Genomic DNA, 7,848 nt, shown 5'->3' with positions numbered 1-7,848 from the left:
AACCATCCATAACCCCAATTTAGCTCAATGGCATTATGGCATGTCACGGGGATTAAGGCTTTATATCGCGGGATTTGATGTTGAAGCTGTGTTCACCATCCTATGTTCCAAAAACACCCAGACAGGGTCAATTTAACTGTTCCACCACCACTCCTGGTTGCTAAACCTCAGCTGCAATGACAACACCTCCAGCTCAGCCTGATATCCATTCTGGGTGGGGTACATCAGCAAATAAAGGACTGCTAAATTAGTCTCAAAGTGTGGCATTTCTCTATAACTAGCTCAGTTACAACAACAGGACCAGTTTAAAAGGGGGCAATGAAATAAGCCAGGTATGTTTAATTTCAACGTCCGTTTTTTTTCTTTTCATCCACAATTATATCATCAATAAAAATATCTTCAGAGATTCAAAAAAAAGCCATTGATTTTTGTTATATTTCCTGAATAAATTCTGAGATCAGGTTAGCCCTTGTTCTCCTTACTTGAATTTTGGCATATGGGCTGCGCACAGTAGCTCACGCCGTAATCTCAGCACTTGGGGAGGCCAAGGTGGACAGACCACTTGAGGTCAGGAGTTCAAGACCAGCCTTGCAAACATGGCAAACCAAGTATCTACTAAAAATACATAAAGTTGGACAGGCATGGTGGTGGGCACCTGTAGTCCCAGCTACTCAGGAGGCTGAGGCAGGAAAATTGCTTGAACCTGGGAGGCAGGGGTTGCAGTGAGCTGAGATCATGCTACTGAACTCCAGCCTGAGTGACAGACTGAAACTCTGTCACAAAAAAAAAAAAAAGAAAAAGAAAGAAAAAAGAAATGTTGGTGTGTGTGAAAAGAAAATTTGGATTTAGGTAAGGAGACTTTATTTTTTTCTGGATAGGATGATTGCAACAGGAGAGAGAAGATGACAATAGCAGTCAGGTAAACTCTTCTTTTATGATATCTGCTGGCAGTTCACAGGTTAAGTGGAAAATAAGCTTTTCTTTTATGGGTATGTAGGATGAAATGGTAACGGTACCAACTAGTAGGTGAGAGGATGTTTTAACCCAGGCCACCCTTTTCTCAAAAGGGCCTCTTAACAGTAGGCAATGTGCTTGTTAACAAATGTTCCTTTAGCAAGCATTTTGCTTGACTAATGTATGGGGAAGAAACCATTCAGTTAGTCATTGAAAAGTCAATGAATTCCCACCAAATGGTTCCACTAGCATGTAGACCTCAGATATGGGGGAACTAAGGACATAACTCTTGCCAGTATTCTTTGTTTTAAATTTCTTCCTGATGAGATTGGAGGAAGTCACACCCACAGACCAGAGTTAACATTCTTTTCTGCTGAAGGCAATTTTTTAGATAAAACTTTCCCTCCTTAACCAATCAGAAATCAGAAAATATTTCAATCCAGCTGTCATTTTTGGGTGGCCCACTTCAAAATATCCTGCCTTTTTAATTCAAACTATGGGATATCAGGAGGTTTCTCTTTAAATAGCCTGATCAATCCTTTATTGTTTAATTTATAGCATTCCCCCTACATCCCTTTTTCCTTTTTCTCTCTTTTTTCTTCCTTTCTCCCTTTTTTACATGCCCAGACATGCCACAGTACCAGGCGTTGCCAGCTCACATTCCTTTCACTATTTAGAAACAAGACTAGCTGTCTAGCTCATCACAGACACTGTTTTTTTCTCTCCTTTATGTGCCCAACTTATTTTAAAAAAAAAAAAAAAAAGTTCAGATGTTTAGCCAACCAGGATTAGTTTAGAGAGTATGACCCGACCCTGGCCAATGGGGAAAGGGTACATACGGGGCAGGACTTGTCACACACATCTGTGTGAAAAGAACAATAAACAGGCTTTGTGTGAGCAATAAAGCTGTTTTTTTTCACCTGGGTGCAGGCAGGCTGAGTCTGAAAAGGAGTAGGCAAAGAGAGTTATGGGTGGGGCAGTTTTATAGGATTTGGGTAGGTATTGCAAAGTTATAGTCAAAGGGTGTTTGCTCTCTTGCAGGAAGGGGTGGGGGTCACAAGGTGCACAGTGGGGGAGCTCCTGAGCCAGGAGAAGGAATTTCACAAGATAAGGTTATCAGTTAAACAGGAACGGGCCATTTTCACTTCTTTTGTAATTCTTCAGTTGCTTCAGGTCATCTGGATGTATACGTGTAGGCTTAGACTCAGAGGCCTGACATGACTTGCATCAGGAATGATGTCTCTTGTGCCCCTTTATTCAGGTGTGCTCTATTGGCTACTGGCCAAGGAGAAGCACCCCTCTGTGCAGAAATAAAATGGCTTTGCTAAGAATCCTTTGTTTGAGTGTCCAGTTTCCTTAGGATTTTGAATATTATTCCCATTAAAACCAACGTATGATCTCCATGTATTCATTTACAATGTTACCTGTGACTTCTGCATTCCTGAAATGTACTACTGCCTTTAAAAACCATTACTTGCAAGCCACCGGGAGGTTAGGTCTTAAGTGAGAACTGCCCAATTCTCTTTGCTTGGTGTCCTGCAAATATAAACACCCTCCTTTCTGCTGCTTCAAAACCTCAGTGTGAATGTTTGGCCTTACTGTGCCAGGCAAGGAACCCCTAGATGGGTCCAGTAACACCACCAGCATTTTGTTGGAATCATAAAGACTGAGTAATCTTCAAGATCAAGACTGCAGAGCCTCAGAGCTTGTCTGCTGCCGATTATAATTAAACCCTACTCACAATCCCTCCTTTCCCGTGCTTAAATCATGGAATGAGAGACATTTGAGACACCAGGACAAAAATCTTGGAAATGCCAAATACATGTAGTTATCTACTTCTCATATGCTCTTTCCAAAACAGAAGGTGAAAAATTTTAAAGTGGTTGATATTCCCAATAGATTCCAAGTTTATCATATCTGTCTGAAAATGTTAATCTGTGATTACCCTATCAAATGTGCCCATAAGTCTGCAGTATTTTATTTATTTATTTTTTAGGGCACTTTCCTTCATAATTCTTCTATTGTGTGAATAATTCTCCAAAAATAAAATAGAAGATGGAAAAATAAACCTCAGTAAAACACAGGAAAGTAATTGTTTCTGTGATTCTCAATGCATATTAAACAGAAAAAAAAAAGCAGTTGAGTTTTGAAGAAAACAGATGTTGAAAATATGTGACTTCATTAAGCCAGAGATCAAATTAATTGCTATGAAGGCAGTCCACTGAGGTAGCCAGGAAATTAATGAAAGCAGGTTTTCAGTATTGAAAAAAAGAAAATGAAAATTATGAGTTAGGCACAATTCTGTAAGTACGGTATTTTAAAAATACATTATAAAATTTACAGTGTATATTTTCAGGTTTCATCAATGCATGTGTCAAGATGCTGGCATAATTTTATTGATCCTAAACATCAAACTACTTTGGAAAAATATCAAAACCTGTAGAAAAATACATTAATTTAGAAAAATGAATTAGAAAACTGAATAAATTTTCCATCATGTCTCAGGGTTACAATAATTTTATCTTCAAAGAAAAGCAATCATCACACCCTGAAATAATGGATGGATACCCAAGGCATATGATAGTTTGCCTCGTATTTCTTTCAGAAAATGAATAAAATTACTGAAAATTGTCCTGTTATATACAACTTAGAGTTATGTTGAGAAAGACAATACTTTCTCCTTCATAGACTCAGTAGCAGAGGGATGTCATAGAATTGTCGATAAAGTCATAAGGGTTCCCTTCTATAAGTGTAATGCCAAAGGGTCTTGTCTTAGCCATGCCAAAGGATTGGTGTGGCGGCAGCCTGTGGTGAGAGAGAGATACGGATAGGACTGAGAGAAAGAGGTTGTAGGCTTTATTAAGCAGAGTAACAGTACTAAGCTTCCACAGCATGGAAGGGCTCCCAAGCGGGTAGCCAATGTTAGATTTTTCAATCACCTTTTAAACTCTTTAAGGCGGGAAATACATGTGGACGGAAGATGTTACCAGAGCGAGAAACAAAGACAATTAACGTGTCTCAGATCTTGAAGAAAACCAGAACTGCCACTGTTTTATCTACTTGATGACCTTGCAGAGTCAAGGCAAAGGAGTCAGTACCTCACAGGATTTTACAAATTGTGTTTCCAAATAATTGGAATTGGGAGAATAGATAACCTCTGCTTGTCACAGAAAAACAGGCTTTTAATATTCCTTTTAGTTTCAGGGGATGGGGAAGGGAGAGAGGACACAGGGAAGCTTACAACAAAATTTTCACTGTTTCTAGCTTTCTTGGGGAAGAAAACACATGTACAAATTCTGATGTTAGGAATATTTTAAACATATGTCTTCAATATTATTCATCCAGGACCAAAGTATGTCCTGATGCAGGAAATAAGTGAGTTTCACAGCTTTCTGAGCCCCTACTCTACCCAGGAAGCCCAGATGGCACCTCCTCTCATAAGCATCAACTCCCCTTGAAAGTGGCACAGTTAAATATACAAACAAGAATAATATTAATGCCAATTAATAGAGATATTGAATGGAATTTTGCAAATAAAATACATAACCTAAATTGACAGCTTCCATAGGCCCTGGGGAATGACTTCAAAATACACTGCCTACTTGCTTTTCTCTTTTCTTTTCTGTTAACAGACTAAGTTGCAGTAAACACTCAGCTTTCTCTGTCTCACAGAGCCACACCATCTAGTCCCATTCTGGAAAATGTGGGTAGAATACTGGGAAGAGGGTACCTTGGAAATATGCCTCGGGTTTTTACTCTTCTCCTTCTCTTTCTCCTTGAAATTTACAATCTGTGGACAGTCAGTACTACTCAGATGTTTGTGTATGTTTCTGTAGATGGATATGCCAGATAGATAAGATTGATAGATGATAGATAGGTGAGATTGATAGATGATGGATAGATGGATAATAGAAGATATATTTAAATAATAGATATAAAATATAGATAATTGATAATCGATGTATATAAGCTGGATGATAGATGGGTACATAAATGAGAGAGATAGATGTTGGATGGATGGATAGACAGTGGAAATGCTATTTCAATAATAGATATGACATATAGATATTTGAAGAAAGTAATAGATATAGATGATGAATGGATACATGAAGAAATGATAGAAAATATGTTTAGATGCCAGCGATGAATATAGCTTATTGATAATAGATAATTGATAAATGGATAAATAGGATAGATAGGTAGTTTAGCTAGATAATATAAAACACACATAATATATATATAATTTAGGATATTAATAAATATTTAGTAACAAGTGATGCTGGATTGAGGGACAGAGAGATAACAGAAAAGATACTTAAGTTTTATATAAAATATTGATTATTGATGATAGAGAATATTTGATGAAATAGAGGATGAATGATGGATGAACAGGAGATATGAATGAAAAGTTAGATGGATGGATAACAAGATAGGTGGTAAATATTCACTTCTATAGCTCACTCTTTTTCTATGCAAACAAACGTACACATACACACATACACACTATATATGTGTATACCTCTATATGCAAATTTTTTTTCTGTTTTTTTTTTTTTTTCAAGATGCAGTCTCACTCACTGTCTTGCCCAGGCTGGAGTGCAGTGGCTTGATCTCAGCTCACTGCAGCCTCCACCTCCTGGGTTCAACTTGTTCTCCTGCCTCAGCCTCCAGAGTAGCTGGAATTACCAACAGGCACCACAATTTCCAGCTTTTTTTTTTTTTTTTTTTTTTTTGGTGTGTGTGTATTTTTAGTAGATATGGGGTTTCACCATGTTGGCCAGGCTGGTCTTGAACTCCTGGTTTCAAGTGATCTGCCCGCCTTGGCCTCCCAAATTGCTGAAATTAGAGGTATGAGCCACTGTGCCTGGCCAATATTTTTCTTGTTATGTTTTTGGTAAAACACACTTGGGTCAAAAATTGTATGCAATTACAATATTTTCAGATTCCATTTCACTACTTGCTGTAACATTCCAGCATTGAATTTCCACCTATTTATTTAAAGATGTTTTCCCTTGCATCACTGCTCTCTTTAAACCTTTTGAACCTTGCAAGACTGAGTGCAGTAGTAAAGTGGCCTGTTCTCAGTGTTTTGGCTGGTGTTTGAATGGATCTGCCTGATGCACAATGAAGAGGCATTGCATCTCACATGGTTTCCAAGAAGGCAGTGACTACCTGAGTCACTATAAACAGGAAGGGAAAAAATACGTTTGTCCTGACAGATTCCTAGAGAATTCAGCGTATCATTGCTCAGATTCAATTAAAGACAAAAATCTTTTTTCTCTTACAGGAACACACAGTCTCAGAATTTATATATATTTTTCCTATTTGCATTTATTGCTCATTTAGATTTATAATGTTTCTGTTTTGTTTTGTATTTGCCTCTCTTGGTTTTAAGTTTTACTGTGCGAGTAACCCTTCTCATTAACTCATCTATTAGCCCATTCTCTTTTTTATCTCTTCATACGTTTATGAAATTCCCATTCATTCTGTTCTTCCATGTTTAGCTTCAACACTTACTTTTATAATAAATATTTTTATTATTGGTTTTGAAATTATTTTCTCCTTGAGTCAATAACTTTTAGGCAAATCTTTTGTCAGAGTACACCATCAAGAGATTTAATCAGTGCGGATAACTGAGGTGGTAGATTTTCAGAGAAGTTGGCTGTACTAAGTGTTTTCTTCACCTTCTAGAAAACCATTAAACAGAATTCTATCCATTGAACAGAAATCCAGCCCTTGAATATTCACTACTGATTTTTATTTATGAAATTTTTAAAAATTAGGAAATAAAAATATAAAAATAAATTTTAGTTTCAACTCTACCCACAATCAAAAATTAATTTCAAAATTTAATTTACATTCATCTGTGCATTGCTGCCTTTATACAGATGATGAATTAAGAGAACTTAGTTAATTCTGTCCTTTAGTCATGGATTTTTATAGTGTTATTGTCTCTACTTCCCAATTGGCCCTCTTACCTGTTTTATTTTTAATTGATTTTTAAATGAAATAGCACATTTTATTTGAGGACAGAAATTGGTCCTAAGAATAACATTACTTGCCTGAATCTTTGGCATAGGTACAAGGGCCCTACCTGTGAAGAGAAAAATATATGGAGGTTCAAAGGTAAGAAGAATATTTTCCTGATCCTATAAATGCCCATTTTTTTTTTTTCCAGATAAAGGTGTTTTATACAGCAATGTATTAACCTTCTTTATGTCTTCGGGTTGACATGCATAAGTGTGTTAATACTGACTATTAGGGTATTTATAAACATTCAGTCATGGGGTATTTTGTACAGTGGTAGTGCCATGGGGTATCGAGTGGCATGGGGATTGAGTGCAGTGGCACAATCATGGCTCACTGCAGCCTCAATCTCCCAGGCTCAAGCAGTCCTCCTGAAGCTGGCTACCAAGTATCTGGGACCACAGGTGTGCACCACCATACCTGCCTAATCATTGTTATTTTGTATCTCTGTGTCATCCAGGCTGGTCTCGAAATTCCTGGCCTTGAGCAATCCTCTTGCCTTAGCCTCCCAAAGTACTAAAATTACAGGTATAAGCCTTCACGCCATGTGAAAAAATGCTTTTCATTCAACTTAATTCAATGAGATTTTATAGAGTCTAAACACCACTCCTAAAACAACCTCCACCACGAAAAGATATACTACTTCAGTGTAATATAGAAAGATAGAAAGATATATAGATAAGGTAAATAGATAGAATGCATAGGTATGGTAATGAGAAAGATAGGTAATACCTAAGAATAGATGATAGGTATAGTAGATGATAGCCAGATAATTTGATGACAGATATACATCATGATGGTGATGGATAATATATGGAGACATACGGTAGATAAATATAGATATAGACAATAGATATACAGATATTG

This window comes from Gorilla gorilla, chromosome Y (assembly GCF_029281585.2).
Source record: "Gorilla gorilla gorilla isolate KB3781 chromosome Y, NHGRI_mGorGor1-v2.1_pri, whole genome shotgun sequence".
Taxonomy (NCBI): Eukaryota; Metazoa; Chordata; class Mammalia; order Primates; family Hominidae; genus Gorilla; species Gorilla gorilla.
The sequence above is the reverse complement of the archived record's forward strand: the minus strand, read 5'-3'. Positions refer to the sequence as shown.